Genomic DNA, 16,911 nt, shown 5'->3' on the forward strand with positions numbered 1-16,911 from the left:
TAGAGAGAATTTAGGAAAACTCGTCCCCAGAAAACTCGTCTCCTGAAAACTCGTACCCGAAAAACTCGACCCCGGAAAACTCGTCCCCTTTTGCTAGGTAGGAAAACTGGTCCCTTATTGAATAAATATCGATTGAAAACACATTTTATGACCGTTATTGAAGAAGATATTATCTTTAAAAGAGAATACACATCCTATAATATTTTTTTAAAATGTTTTTACTTGTTTACTGCTGTTTTAAAAAAAATTTAATTAATTTTTTAAGTTTTAGTTTTCTACCTAGCTTTGTAAGTTTTCTACCTAGCTTTGTAAGTTTTCTACCTAGCTTTGTAAGTTTTCTACCTAGCTTTGTAAGTTTTCTACCTAGCTTTGTAAGCTTTCTACCTAGCTTTGTAAGTTTTCTACCTAGTTTGTAAGTTTTCTACCTAGCTTTGTAAGTTTTCTACCTAGCTTTGTAAGTTTTCTACCTAGCTTTGTAAGTTTTCTACCTAGCTTTGTAAGTTTTCTACCTAGCTTTGTAAGTTTTCTACCTAGCTTTGTAAGCTTTCTACCTAGCTTTGTAAGTTTTCTACCTAGCTTTGTAAGTTTTCTACCTAGCTTTGTAAGTCTTTCAACTTATTTTCAAGAGTTTATTTAGTTAAAAAAAATAGTAATGTCGAGTGTTACTTATGAACAAAAAATGTCCTACATAAGAGGTTAATTGCTCAAAAATAGAAAATTAAAGAAAATATTAAGGTAGATATAGTTTTAAAACGAGCCCTCCCCCCCCCAAAAAAAAGAAAATAAATTTGTATATTTTTAGGTAATAATGCACATAACATAATATTTTTTTTAAATATTTTTACATGCTTATTGTTTTAAAAAAATTAAATTAAGTTTTCGTTTTCTACCTAGCTTTGTAAGTTTTTGGTGTTTAAACTTATTTTAAAGAGTTTATTTAATTAAAAAGAAATAGCAAGTAATGTCAGACTCGACATTACTTAGTAAATAATTTTTAACAAAAAATGTCCGAAAATTAAAGAAAATACTGAGGTAGATATAGTTTTAAAACGAGCCTACCCCACCTCCAAAAGAAAATAAATTTGTATATTTTTAAGTACTGCACAAGTGCCACCGAAATTACTTTTAAACGATGCCCCCTCCCGATGTTAAGAAATGGCTTTCGAAATAATAACGTTATTCCTATTTACAATGCCTCCCCACGGGACAGAGTTAGACGTTATTATTTCAGCGCGATACCAAAATTACATAAGACCGTGTTTTCTTCTTTGTTTTGTAAGAACACAAGAATTATTTAAATTGAATTAATTCTTCTAAATAAAATAAGTGATTTCTTTGATAATAAGGGTTTTCTTTCTTTATTTTTGTTTCGTAATGACACAAAAAGTGTTCAAACTAGAGTATTTTTTTAATAAATATTTGGTTCCGTTTTTTGTATCTTGACTCCGTGATTAAGTTTATTTTTTTAACCAAGAGTTAAAAATAATTTTTTTAAATATTCTGGGGTTGCATAGTCTCTTTTAAAAACAATATCTCCTTCAAGAACGGTAATAAAATGTGTTTTCAATAGATATTTATTCAATAAGGGACCAGTTTTCCTACCTAGTAAAAGGGAGGGGTACTAGTTTTCCGGGTACGGGTTTTCCGGAGACGAGTTTTCCCGGGACGAGTTTTCTGGGCACCTTTCACATATATATATATATATATATATATATATATATATATATATATATATATATATATATATATATATATATATATATATATATATATATATATGTCTTACTTGGAATAATAAAAAATCCTTGATTTGAATAAAGGTTTTTTTAATTTCATTGAATCAATATAATTCGCTTTATTTGCTCTATCCTGTATATTGAGCAATTCCTTTTTAGATGGGGTAATATGTAGAATATTAAGACCAGTAATATTTTATAAATCATATAATCACAGGTTTCCATAACCGCTGATTGTTGGATAAATCGATTCGGAAGTTTATCATCTCACCAACAAGACGCTAACAACCTAAACTTTAGGACTCGAATTTTAAAGTAATCCCCTTCCTCCTACCCCCACATATCTCCCTCCCCCTCCATGTATCCCTATGCCCTCAACCACACCAGAGATGAGCTTCCCAGATCCCTCCCACAACCACCTAATGTCCTTAAACTCCAAAACTAAAACATTACCGACATACCAAGCACCCCCCTCCCACCTTTCCCCCTTGTTCCTATCTTCTTTTTCCGCTTTCCTCGCACCCCTCCGCTGACATCATTCCCTCTTTCATTCCACCATAAGTGAACATTTCTGTAAAAGTCTGAGGAAGCTACATGACGGCAAAAAAACGGTCATGTAACCGAAACAATAATGTAACTTAACAGAAAAATACGGTAATAAAAAATAAAACGTATATATATATACATATATATGTATGTATGTGTGTGTGTGTGTGTGTGTGTGTGTGTGTAATGAATAAATGACAAAAGTCTGTATTCCAAATTTAATGATGTTGACAATCTTACAATTTATCCCTATAATTTAGTTTACATTTACAATTCCTGACATTATCTGTTTCGTAGCACAAAATCATTCACTTGAGTATTATAATTAACAGTGAATCTATTTTTCCTTTTACTGATTTTGTGATACGGAACAGCTACTGTCAAGAATATTAGGTGCCAATTGAATTCAAGGAATAAATTGTAAGATGGTAAACATCATGAAATTTGGATTATAGACTTTTGCCATTTATTCAGCATATGCTCTGTAATTGCATTGAGCTTCTTGAATAAGGATTGGTATATATAAGTGAATAAAGAATCTCTCTCTCTCTCTCTCTCTATATATATATATAGGGTGCATATATATATATATATATATATATATATATATATATATATATATATAATTATTTTTTTACTATAATAATTAAATACCTACAGACACTAGTGTTTCATCCTTTCGGGATTCTTCAGTGCAGGGTGTCACGATTACTACCAGTCGAACGATTCGAACCCCGCGACACGAGACATCTCTGGCTCGATTAGCGGAGGCCGTATCCATTCGGCTACCATTAATCATGTGAAATAGCGTTGAATTTTAAACATTTTAATTTAAATGTTCATTACGTCAGACAGACAGTGATCAAATCGTTATACGATGATCTACGCATAAGAGCTAAATTGACCGACTTTTTAATTCAACAGAAAGTGCTCAACGATAAGAAATGTATTTCTTAAAGGGGCTGTCATAATTATTTTTTTACTATAATAATTAAATACCTACAGACACTAGTGTTTCATCCTTTCGGGAGTCTTCAGTGCAGGGTGTCACGATTACTACCAGTCGAACGATTCGAACCCCGCGACACGAAACTTCATTCGGAAAAATATAATTTAGCGAAACAAAAATTGACCCTGTCTCTCTGTGTGCGGAGCGGTCCTTACGAAACTTTTTGTCAATTTTTGGCCTACAAACTTGAAACTTGATATATAGCAAATTTGAATCTGTGAAACAAATTCGATTTGATGGTAAGTTGGTAAAAATAGCTACTAAGGGGTCAACATAAAAAAAGGGAAAACTTAGCAGGCATAAGTCGACTAAACGTAATAGTTATAATAATCAATAGAGTATTGACTCAAAAAAATAAATATGAAATCTACATGAATTAAAATATCATATTTAAGTGTATTTTACGACCGAGTCACGCAGAGCGACGATTAATATATAGTGGGTACAATATAATAATCAATAGATAATCAGCTTTACAATAATAAATACGAAATCTGCATATTGTTATATTTAAGCGTGTTTTACGATGGGCTTAAACGTTCAAAAATAATCAATGGATAAACGAAAACTCTATCTGATTTTGTAAAATACGACAATAGAACTTTATATGTTCAATACGTGTTTTTGTATCTAGTCTTCGTCGCTCTTAAGTGCTCCTCCATAAAACTTTCTTCATCTCTGAGACTTTGCACATTTTTTCCCATCATTTTAATTATATTTTCAAAATGTACTCCTTAAATATTTTTGATTGGCATTTTAACTTAATTTATCTGGGCGATAATTTCCTTTCTTCTCGAGTTTATCTTTCTATTTTATTTCATTTTTTCTTTTGTTTTTGTTTTTGTTTTTGTTTTTTTGGTTTTTTTGTTGTTTTTGTTGTTGTTTTTATTTATTTTGCTTTTTTGTTGTTTTTTGCTTTTTTTGTTTTGTTTTTGCTGGTTATTTTTGCTTTTTTTGAGGGGTAAGACTCTAAAAATCGATAAGACAATAAAAGCAGAACAAACTATAAAAAGAAAACAGTAATATATATATATTTATATATATATATATATATATATATATATATATATATATATATATATATATATATATATAACTACTTCATTAACTGAAATAAAATTAATATACGTGTGTGTGTTTGTGCGTATAAATATATACATAATATATATATATATATATATATATATATATATATATATATATATATATATATATATATATATTGAATATAATATAAATATATATATAAATAATCTAATTTATAAACCCACTATGTCTGTTTGTCTGTCTTATTGTTTTCCGAAACTAAAAGTCGCAGACGATAGGATCCTCAAATGATTTGATTTTTTATAGGTCGTTCTTTTATGTTTTTTTTTGCCACTTAAAATAGTTTGGAAGGGGTCAAAAAAGAGAAAAAATTAAAAAAAAAAAATCATTATATATCAAGTACATTCATCGTAGTTTATTTTTTTAAAAGTCCATATGCGTGTCAGGTTTGTACAGTGGTAACGTCACCATCTTTTAATGATGCAGTTTTGCTTTCGGTTTCGATTCTAGCTGATTGCTCCCAAATACTTCTTTTCGTTTACTTTTGAAATCCCGACTCTATAGCAATATATATAAAATCTGAAAAAAAATTCAAATATCATATTTAAGCATATTTAGCGTCAGTCAGGAACCCCCCTAGTATATATATATATATATATATATATATATATATATATATATATATATATATATATATATATATAAACACCGATCAACTTGCTTGCTTGGGCGTTAAAACTGTCCAATTAGCTTGTTTGCTTGGACGTTAACACCGTCTATCCGGTTTCTGACCTCCGGTTTCAAGTCAAGTTATTGATGAGCTGTTCCACTTAAGTTAACAAATTTACCGAATTTCCATTACTAACGATTACTATATTGTCCAATTGACTACTGTAACTCTTAACCTTTATCCTTGAGTGGTCTCTGGGCATTGATAAGCGGTTATGCCTATGTAAAAATATATATAACTATAATTATATTTATAACCATATTTACTGCTTTTAGTAGCCCTCCTGTGGCTTCTGACGATTTTTTTTTCGGGCCTTACTTAAAAATATTTTTCTCCATGGAATGGTAGGTAGAAACTTGGTTTTAGTAGTGCCTTGATTTTAATTAGTGCTTGCAGTAGTGCTTTGGAGGCTTCCTGAGTTTTATTTTTTTTCCACTCATCAATTTAAAAAGACTATTTTCTCAAGACAGTAATAGACAATATACTCTTATAATCACTTTTTATTTTGAACATCTTTCAGTCTTACCCTTTAAGAGCCAACAGGTAAACAAATATATATATATATATATATATATATATATATATATATATATATATATATATATATATATATATATATATGTCTGCCATAATCAAATCGAGACTGTCGTCGTTAAGTTGCGTTCGCGCCACGGAAACTTTAACGCTTCGTCAATATTTGTCAGTTTACACGTGTTTACTCGGCGTCGCTACGTTAACGCCGCGGCGACCTACTCAGGCGTTCAGGTTTCCTTTTGGACACACACACACACACACACACACACACACACACATGTATATATATATATGTTTTCAAAAAACTTATATGTATATATATATATATATATATATATATATATATATATATATATATATATATATATGAATAAAATAAAGCAAGATATAAACTATGCTTTAGACGTTATGTGAATAAAAAGGAAAAACCTAAAAGAGTAAAAACAAAAATAAAATCAACGTTTCGTCCCTATTTCAGGGGACATCATCAGGATTTCTAGGCGAGAATGTACAGGAAGACGGTCATATCACATGCGAAAGAGGAGAAGTTTAGTTCTCTTTCTGTACTGGAGAGAAAAAAGAAGTACAGAAAGAGAACTGAACTTCTCCTCTTTCGCATGTGATATATGACCGTCTTCCTGTACATTCTCGCCTAGAAATCCTGATGATGTCCCCTGAAATAGGGACGAAACGTTGATTTTATTTTTGTTTTTACTCTTTTAGGTTTTTCCTTTTTATTCACATATATATATATATATATATAAATATATATATATATATATATATATATATATATATAATATGTTAGAAAACGCATTGTAAACATAAACAGTGAAGAAAGAGCTGTAAATAGGCAAACATAAAACATTGGATTTCGATTAAGTGAAATACACTTTAAAATAGTTTAATACATATAAATATATAAAGAAAAAACAAACGCTGATTACATGTAAATTCAAATAAGAAGGAGCTAACTCCATCTGTTAAAAGCAAACAAAGGTTCGTCGGGTAAATTCCCTAAGCGACACCCGCAGATCCGGGTTCTTTATCTCGAATTTAAACGAAATGTATATATCTATAAAAGGTGAGAATGTGTGTGTGTGTGTGTGTGTGTGTGTGTGTGTGTGTGTGTGTGTGTGTGTGTGTGTATGTGTGTGTGTGTGTGTGTGTGCGAGGACAGTTTTCAAGCTCTATATAGAACGAATGTTTGATCTGCAGACTTGAAATTTGGTATATAGGATATTCAGACGTATGGAATACTTTTAAATCGGTTTTTATGTGGAAAAAAAGGGCTGCTAAGAAGTCAAAGTTTAAAAATTGGTATTTGGAGTTCATCAGTTTTTATCTGTTTTTCAGCTGTTTCACGATTGCGTATGCGAGAATTGTTCACATGACACTTTCCTTATGTTAAGAATAGGTACGTTTGAAAACACGTTTTAAAGAGCGTGGCAAGCTGACCTAATGGTTATCGTACTTGATTCACTGCCTTTAGATCTTTGTTTCGATCTTTTTTTTTTTTACTTAGAAAAATTGAACTGTTTAGAAAAAATAGTGTCATGCATATGTCTCAGTTTCTTTCCATTGATTTTTTTTTACTCCATTTTTACAGGGAAGTAAATGTTACGTTTATAACCGGGCAATGGTCGATCAATCTGCTAGTATCAAATAAAGTTAAGTATACTTTTGTGTTAATTTTATTTCCACTTTTAACTAGTATTCTATTTTGCTTTTTTTACACAGGAATCATGACTTATCAAGACCCGGAGGTTACTCGAGGATAAGGGTTAATGAGTGTACATTAGTCTATGTGATTATCACGTAGTAGGCATAAGTAGTGGGAGTTTTGTAAATTGGGTTACTTAGGGGGACGGTTCCTCAAGAACTTGTTTACGTTGGACTTGAAGACAATTAGATTGTAGTCAGCTGGAAAGCAGGCAATCGGAAGAGAGTTCTACAGGCGTACAGTTCTAAGAAAGAAGCTCTGCTCATGGAATCCACATTTAAGTTTAGCACAGATAAAGAGTGGGGGAATTATTGATAGTGGTTTTGGCTAGACGAATGCTTTTCGTGAAAGTTTGGCGAGTGAGCGGGTGGGGGCAGAGCTTGAAGCTCAGACGAGCACTTGCCACGAAAATACCGATAAAACAGAGACAGACTTGCAACGTCTCTTCTGTGGGAGAGAGGTTATAAACTTATTCTTATATGCACCAAATAACATACACACATACTCACATACGCGTATATACACATAGTAATAGGCACTGCCCTGGTGCGTATTCGATCTCTCTGGACAGAGTTTTAACAGGACAACACGACATAGGGATACATTCTCCCTACAAGTAAACCATGACTACATATTCAAAATAATATAGTTTTCGAAGCCTGAATAAGAATTCTTCATTTCGACCACGCCACAGTGGCTTATACGAGGAATGATGGAGCTTCTCAAGTGATGCTGCCTTTAATAACAATAATTAAGATTGATACGCCACCAGACTAGATGGAATACAGTAAGAGAAAAAGATCACAAGAAAGCTATACTATAACATAATGGACTTGTTTATTGGGCGGGGGAGAAATCAAAGTTTTTTACTTCGTTACTAACAAAACGCCAGAGATTTATAATTGAACACTCGGATATCGGTGCATCTCGTATAGTGATAAAGCATTTGCCCTAAAATGAGATCCCTTAATTTATGAGAACTTCCGGCGAATTAAAACGATAAAAACGAGAGAATAAACATATATAAGCAGACCGCCCGATGTTGCCCGGTCGTAAAATACGTTTAAATGTGATGAATTAGGTTGGTGCAAAAATAACGTCGTTTTTATTTAATTGATAAAAAAAACGACATTTTTATTGCACCAACCTAATATAAATTTGTACAAATTTCATATTTATCTTTATAAAGCAAATTCGCTGTTATTATATTATACTCAATATATAGCAGTGATGTTAAAAGTTTTAAAAAAATATATGACTTGGGTGTCATCAGCTAAAATCGAAATCAAAACATTTAGCACGGATATCGGAACTTAAAAAATTAACATAGTTAAGCGTATAAATGTATATTTGCACATTGGTAGAGAATACAAAGTCAATTGATTACGCCTGCCAAGTTCTAGTTTTTAAGTTTTGACCTCTTAACTATTTTTTTTAGTAAAAACCAAATCGAATTTGGTCCACACGTCAGACTACTCCATATTTCAAGTTGGCACTGCAACTATACTCAAAATTGTAAATTGTATTATTATTATGACGGGGAGGGAGAGTATATTTTTGAAAGGGTGGAATTCCATTCCAGCTCCCTGTTACACCAACTGTACTGACATGCAGAAGTTCAAGTGTAACGTGAACCGACATCTTACTGTCAAACTCCCTACATAGTACCCATGTAGCTATTGTCCCTGGTAGTAGCCCCTACACCAAAGTGGCAATGTGCCTGGTTTGGGGTGAAAATGTAATTTTTTTAAAAATTGAGGTTTTCGTAGAGAACAAAACACGCACATTTGAAGCAAAATAACATTTTTGAACTGTTGAGCTGATTTGTTTAGCGAATTTCTCACTTACTGTCCCCAACCACGGTAATATATTGGTCATTTAGTCACTGTTTTATTTTTAGTTTCAGAAAACTCAATTATTTTCTTTGCATAACTAACCTAATCACATCAAGAAAGTACCTATTCGTGGATACGGTATCAGTAATTATTTTAAATTTCTCATCCAATTTTGACTTTTAACAAATCATCAGTGCACAATGTGTTAGATTAATCTTACGTTTTGGGGGATAAAATGAACCTCAGCGTGTATACAGTCCCGTAAATGTGGATTTGCGTTTTATTGATGTAAGGTAACTAGATGGTATTTTTTTTTTTTTTTTTTACCAATACATCAAGGAAAGCTATGGACGAGTTACACTCTTCTTCGTAAGTATACTGTAACGCGGGATGCTTTTAATTGAGTAGAGAGAGAATTATTTACACTACTCTTATGAACCTATCAGAGAAAAATTACTTAATAATTGAAAAGACATTCTTAGCTATACCGTAGCTGGAGATCTTGTAAAGTAAACCTTTATGCCATACCCTATCAAAGGCCTTTGATATATCAAGAGCAATTGCTCTAGAAAGGATGCCTCTTTCGTGAGATTCGCTAATACTATGAGATATAACCGTTAGCACACTTGCCGTAGATCTAGCAGAACGGAAACCATATTGCATGTCACTGACGAGGTTATATTTGATGAGGTGGTTGATTACTTCTCTATTTAACACAGATTCCAGCAACTTTCTCATGACGCACAGGGGATTGATTGGTCTGTATTAAAAGGGAGAAGACCGATCACCTGAATTTTTAAATACGGTATATACTGATTAGGTTTTCCAGGGTGTTGGGAAGCAATTCTTCTTAAGATAACGCTTAAACAGCTTTGTAAGTATGGGAGCTAATTATATATAGTGATTGCCACTTCTTGCCAGAAGATTATCTTCCCCTTTTCTTTATCGTGGATTATTCTTTTTATTATTATTCTTTTTATTTTTTTTCTTCTTATTATTATTCTTTTTGTTATTATTCTTTTTGTTATGATTTTTTTTATGAATATTCTATTTATTATTCTTTTTATTATCTTTTTGTTATTATTCTTTTTATTATTATTCTTTTTGTTATTATTCTTTTTATTATTATTCTTTTTGTTATTATTCTTTTTAATATTATTCTTTTTAATATTATTCTTTTTATTATTATTCTTTTTATTTTTATTCTTTTTATTTTTATTCTTCTTATTTTTATTCTTTTTGTTATGATTTTTTTTGTTGTGATTTTTTATGAATATTCTATTTATTATTCTTTTTATTATCTTTTTGTTATTATTCTTTTTATTATTATTCTTTTTGTTATGATTTTTTTTGTTATGATTTTTTATGAATATTCTATTTATTATTCTTTTTATTATTCTTTTTATTATTATTCTTTTTATTATTATTCTTTTTGTTATGATTTTTTTTGTTATGATTTTTTTATGAATATTCTATTTATTATTCTTTTTATTATCTTTTTGTTATTATTCTTTTTATTATTATTCTTTTTGTTATTATTCTTTTTATTATTATTCTTTTTGTTATGATTTTTTTTGTTATGATTTTTTTATGAATATTCTATTATTCTTTTTATTATCTTTTTGTTATTATTCTTTTTATTATTATTCTTTTTGTTATTATTCTTTTTATTATTATTCTTTTTGTTATGATTTTTTTTGTTATGATTTTTTTATGAATATTCTATTTATTATTCTTTTTATTATCTTTTTGTTATTATTCTTTTTATTATTATTCTTTTTGTTATTATTCTTTTTATTATTATTCTTTTTGTTATGATTTTTTTTGTTATGATTTTTTTATGAATATTCTATTTATTATTCTTTTTATTATCTTTTTGTTATTATTCTTTTTATTATTATTCTTTTTGTTATTATTCTTTTTATTATTATTCTTTTTAATATTATTCTTTTTATTATTATTCTTTTTAGTATCCTGAAAATACTGTTAGAAACTCGCTCAATATGTTACCGTGACATAGGCTGACATATATTCGGTGGGTTTTTAATAGTATTTTGTATAGTTTTTTATTTATAACACCTTTTCCTAAACTTACCGTGTTAAAGAGACAGTCGGGCGCCATTTTGAATTTTCCAATACATTGGTAAACTCTGTATGTTTTTCGAGCTGAATAAATATGTTACATTGAATAAAAACACGAAAAATATATCCAGTTTGGTAGAAAAGTAACTTATCTTGCCTTTGATAACATTTATTCGTTATATATTTGTTTTTTGACAACTTTTTCGAATCTATGTGTACAGTAATACAAACCCTATTTTTCTTTTTATTATTATTTTTGTTATTATTCTTTTTAATAATATTCTTTGTAGTAATATTTTTATTTTTATTCTTTTTAGTAATATTTTTTATTTTTATTCTTTTTAGTAATATTTTTATTAATATTTTTCTTTTATTATTTTTTATTATTCATTTTAATTATTATTCTTTTTGTTATCATTCTTTTTTTATTATTCTTTTTAATATTATTCTTTTTATTATTATTATTTTTATTATTATTATTTATTTTTATATTTTTTATTTTAATTTTTTATTATTATTCTTTTTGTGTACATTATTTATGTTTTTGTTCATTGTTCTAATATACATTATGTGGAGATGTGATAAAGAGCAGTATCTATCTTTTGTGGGAACGAAGGTGACTCTTCAGACCAGCTTGGCTTTGTTGCATATATCACGCTCATAATGAGGCGAAAGTGCGCCAACTGGTCGTTTTTTTATTTTCTTCCTTTGAAGATTGTAACGTTGTGTATGGGGCAGCCAAACCAGCTGCCCACATTCGATGCCACCGTTTCGAACTACCAAGGATGCCCCCTGTAGGAGCAGCTGCGCGTGTAATTGTGAGGCAAGGGTTGCACAATCTCTAACCACACCTTTCCTGAATCGACACTGTTTTAGTCCAGTGGCAAGTAGAAGTCCAGGGCGACTGGAAACAATGCCGAGATAAGCAGAGAGCACATACAGCACCTGGAAGTCCCAAATGGTCACCCATTTAGTAATGACCAGGTTCAACGTTGCTTAACTTCGGTGATCCAGCGGGAACCGGCGTGTCAACGTGATTATGCCGTATGCTGCCACCATTGCCCTGCTTTTTATTGAAATTGCCCAAGAGCTCTTTTTAGTATCCTCGCTGTTCCCTTAAGTGCAATTGTCTGGATCTCTTTTGCACTTGGTTCACCAGGAATATTAGTAAGGTAGGACTTCAGGTTCTTCTTCATAATAACTTGTATGATTGATATCTCCTAAGATCCCAGTTTCTTTTCATATCATACATGAGACCTTGATATTTGGTCTCTTTCTCTCTTTCAGCTTTGTTCAGACCTCCATCATTAGGAACACTCACTTCAATCAAGGTTGCCACTCTCTCTGACTTATTCCATACAACTGTCAAGTTTCACAGCAGCATTTTCAAGGTAGGTGGCTGTAGGGATTACATGGTCGTAATTCATGCTATATAAATCTTACTGTGAGCATTCATTTGATGTTTTAGATTACCACCTAATTTGCATACCATAGAGCAAAACAAGACGTTGCCCGGTTAAAAAAAGACAAGTGTTTATGTGATCGCTTATAACTAGCTAAATTCATCTTACCGTATACATCACAAACGACTCAAAAGCTTCTGGCAAATCCGACAGATTTTCTTTTTGAAAAATCTGACAGATTTTCTTTCTGGTAAATGTGACAGATTTTCTTTCTGGCAAATGTGACAGATTTTCTTTCTGAAAAATCTGACAGATTTTCTTTTTGACAAATCAGACAGATTTTCTTTCTAGCAAATCTGACAGATTTTCTTTCTAGAATTTTTTTTCTGGATATCACGCTTAATTTTCACATAGTCGTGTTTTTCTTTCTCAAAACTATCACAACCGTGGTAAACAATGGAGAGCGCATTTCACGATTATTCCCATCTAGACACATCAATATTAAGAGCTTAATGCTGCCCTTAAAACGTTCGTGGGCGGTTTCCTTGAGTAATTTCACTGTAAAACAGACACTTCGGTAGTCTGTCATAATCCATCGTTGTCAGATGTCCATCCCACCTCATCTGGTTATGTATAATCCATTTGTCAATGCATGATACATCAGCCCGCGTGAGGACATCCGTATTAGGTGTAAAAGATGCCTACTTGATAGAGTATGGTTTCGCTGTATTACAGCTCATCAGTGTGGCTAGACTAGTACCCATCTCTGACCAGTGATTGAACCTACAATCATCTACTTGATAGTCGGCAGTTCTAACCTCCGGCCAATAGGATCGGTGCCCATAAATGACCTCATCAAATACTATTTTTATGGATACTCGCTCTATCCAAGGAGACTGTATCGCCGTATCACAACTCTTCCGAATATATATATATATATATATATATATATATATATATATCTGTAGAAATATATTTTCTTATTATATATCAATCCTTATATAATCCTTATATATATATTATATATCATCGGGTCCCGATTTCGAATCTCGCTAGATTCAGCCACTCTGATGAGTCGTAGACGACGAAACACGTGTCAGTGGATAATTATATTTTAAAAACAATATATATATATATATATATATATATATATATGCGTATAGCTTTTGTTTACATTTAATTTATTATGTTGTATTTTCATTATTCGTCAACTGAAGATGGAAGCAGCGTTTCGTTGATGGGACCACCAGTAGCATTACTAGAAGGAAACTCTGGCAATAATGGCACGTGGACGACGGGCGTCCACCGGAGTCGAACATTTCACCTGACGAAATCAATTAGCGGAGAACAGTTTTTTCATCCGTGAATGTGACAACCTGCTAATTCGATCAACGCCTCCAACTTCACAGCTTCTTTTATTCAAAGACCGCTGGCTGCTTGTTAGAACTTTTCATTCTGCGCCATTAAACTTGAAGCTGCACGCGGTGTATGATCGAGTGCCACGCAATTCCCTGAGTATAGTACCTAGCCAGGAACCATAACCAATCAGTGTATAACTTGTGATAGCTTGAAGCGATTGAGAGCAAGTCAGAATCCTCTTTCCATCGTCATTCACCATGAAAAGACACGTTTCCAGAGCGAATTGGGTTTCTGTATTTTTAGATGAAGATTGATAATTCGTATTCTTTGAATTCTTCGAGCTGCTGTTCTCATCTTTTCTGTTAGTTTTACAACGTTTTTTTCCAATGTAACTTCCACTTTTTTTCCAGTCTTCTTCGGGTTAAAAATTCGATCTTCTACGTAGGCGATGCTCAAAATACTACATATACTAATGAAACAGGCTCAACGTAGCGCAACGGTTAACGCATCCTACTCGGTCATAGCTAACAGGATAAGATCATGCTACCCCCGTGGATTAAATAAAGGTCTCTGTTCTAAATTCCGTGCAGATTCCAGAGTTCAGAGTTCAACAAGATACACTCAAAGAAGGTCAGAGACTACCTCGAGCGAATTACGTGAAAATAATACTCAAAATGACAATAGTAGCCCAAATAATCCAAAAAATACGAAAAATGATTTTTTTTTCTAATTTTAAGATAAAGCTTGTGTAAAAAATTACATTTAGAAGATTTTAGATTGCTGTGACATGGTGGAAATGTGTCTGTATACGGACAACAGAAAAAATGAAAAAGCGAATAGAAATAAAGAAGGGAAAATGACAACAGTTTTTTATTACCTCTCCCAAGGTGGTAATGTATTTGGTTGAGTTTGTCACAATGTTTGTTAGTGTACATTCTAGCATCCATATCGCTTGACCAATCGTCATCAAATATGGTTAAAATATCGATCATGGTCTACTTTAGAACTGATTTTATTTGAGAATATCTAGGTCAAAATATAATTTCAAGACAATGGAAATACAATGTCAAGATAACGGAAAGGGTAAACGTCATATTTTGGGTGATAACTTCAGTTCTATTTACTATGGGGGCCCATTACTTGGCCCATATTGTAGTTAATGAAGTCCAGACTTTTATACGACCATAACTTTTACATTTGACCATGGAAAGTTCCTTTGACTTTGACATTTTCTATTCAGTCGGACACGTGCAATCTTTTGCTGTCCATAATAATGAATTATATGTAAAACAATTTTCGATTTTACCTCCAAGATATATTTCACGATAAACTTTAAGAGACTCTAGGTCAAAGTTCAAGATCGTTGAGAAAGGGGCAGACATATTTTGGGCGATAATTTCGGTTTTGCTCAACATGGAGACTCGCAACTTGGCCCATATTGTAGCCAAATCAAGTCCAGACTTGTATACGACCATGACATTGACCTTTGGCTTTCACCTTAAAAAGTTTTGGTCAAATTTGATATTTTGACGGAATTTTTAGTCGGAGGTATGCACCCTCACGACCGACACGTATTTTGTTATCACTTTCTCTGTCTCTAATTCACAGCGTATTCATGACTATTAAATACTTGATATTTGGAAGCAGAAGAATTATTTTGTTTGTTGTGGTTCAAGGCACATCAGCCAGTTTCAGTTGCTTTAATGCATCATTTTAACTAGTGCCTTTACGAAAAGTGTACATTATATCCGTTACGCCACATGGCTATGCAGACAATTCTAGTACGAATTTTAGAAGCATTAAACCTGTTCTGTTTTTTAAATGTATCGTCTAACCGCTTATCATTATATATTATTACGTCATATGATATCGTTACACTCGTGATTTAAATAATAACTACATTTGATATTCCATACAGATTCCATGGTTCTGTTATATAGTTGTGGAACACGAGAAATTATCTGTTATTTATTTGTCTGTCTATCTATCTATATATCTGTGTGTATCTATCTATCTCGATCTATCTAGCTATCTAACTGGCAAGGTAAACAAGAGATAAGATTTGGAAGCTATGTTTTAATAAAAGATGTCAAAACATTATCGAGGTATAAAATGGACAAGTTGCACCGGAAGTTCTAAAAATAGCTGATCGGAAGGATGTGTTTGTTGTCACGTGTTCAGGTTGGCTGGACATAGACTCAATTTGGAATTTGGCTGTTGAGAAGGGCGAATGCGTTAACGGTTTTCTCTCCCTCTTTGGGGGGGAGATGACGTGTCTCCAAATTGGAAACTAGAATTAACCACCCAAGGAAAGAAACCCACTTTCCATTCTTCTGCGTTCGACAACTGGAAAGTGAATAAAAACTAATATAAAACCAACCATCGTCTTGGAGTGAAATGCATTCGTTCAAACAGTCTCCAGCTTCCAGGTGGACTACAAGACAAACGACGCAGTTGAAAAGTTGATGAGGTATGTCGAAATACATGTATGTTTTTGTTATATCTGACACACACACACGCGCGCGCGCGCATAACACACAAACATACACACACACGTAACACATTTAGACGATCACGGAACATAGACTGAAACAAGCTAACTTAGGGTTCAAATAGTGAAGAACCCCACAATAGACATTTAGTAACACAACACATAATAACACGACATACATATGAACACCACCCCACAACGTAACAAGATGCACTTGAATAACATCGAAAATTACATCGGCCGGAACGTTGTGATAATTCCTATAAGCGATAAGAACAGAATTTGGAATAATCCAAATGATCCAAATTATTAATCCTGATCTTAAGAAATCCAAAACATAACAGAGAAGAAAATCGGTGGTTACATCGGTCGAAACGTTGTAATTGTCGCAGTCTTCAGTATAAAACAAGTGGGGA

This window comes from Euprymna scolopes, chromosome 35, assembly GCF_053919585.1.
Source record: "Euprymna scolopes isolate OS-2025 chromosome 35, ASM5391958v1, whole genome shotgun sequence".
In the NCBI taxonomy this organism is placed as follows: domain Eukaryota; kingdom Metazoa; phylum Mollusca; class Cephalopoda; order Sepiida; family Sepiolidae; genus Euprymna; species Euprymna scolopes.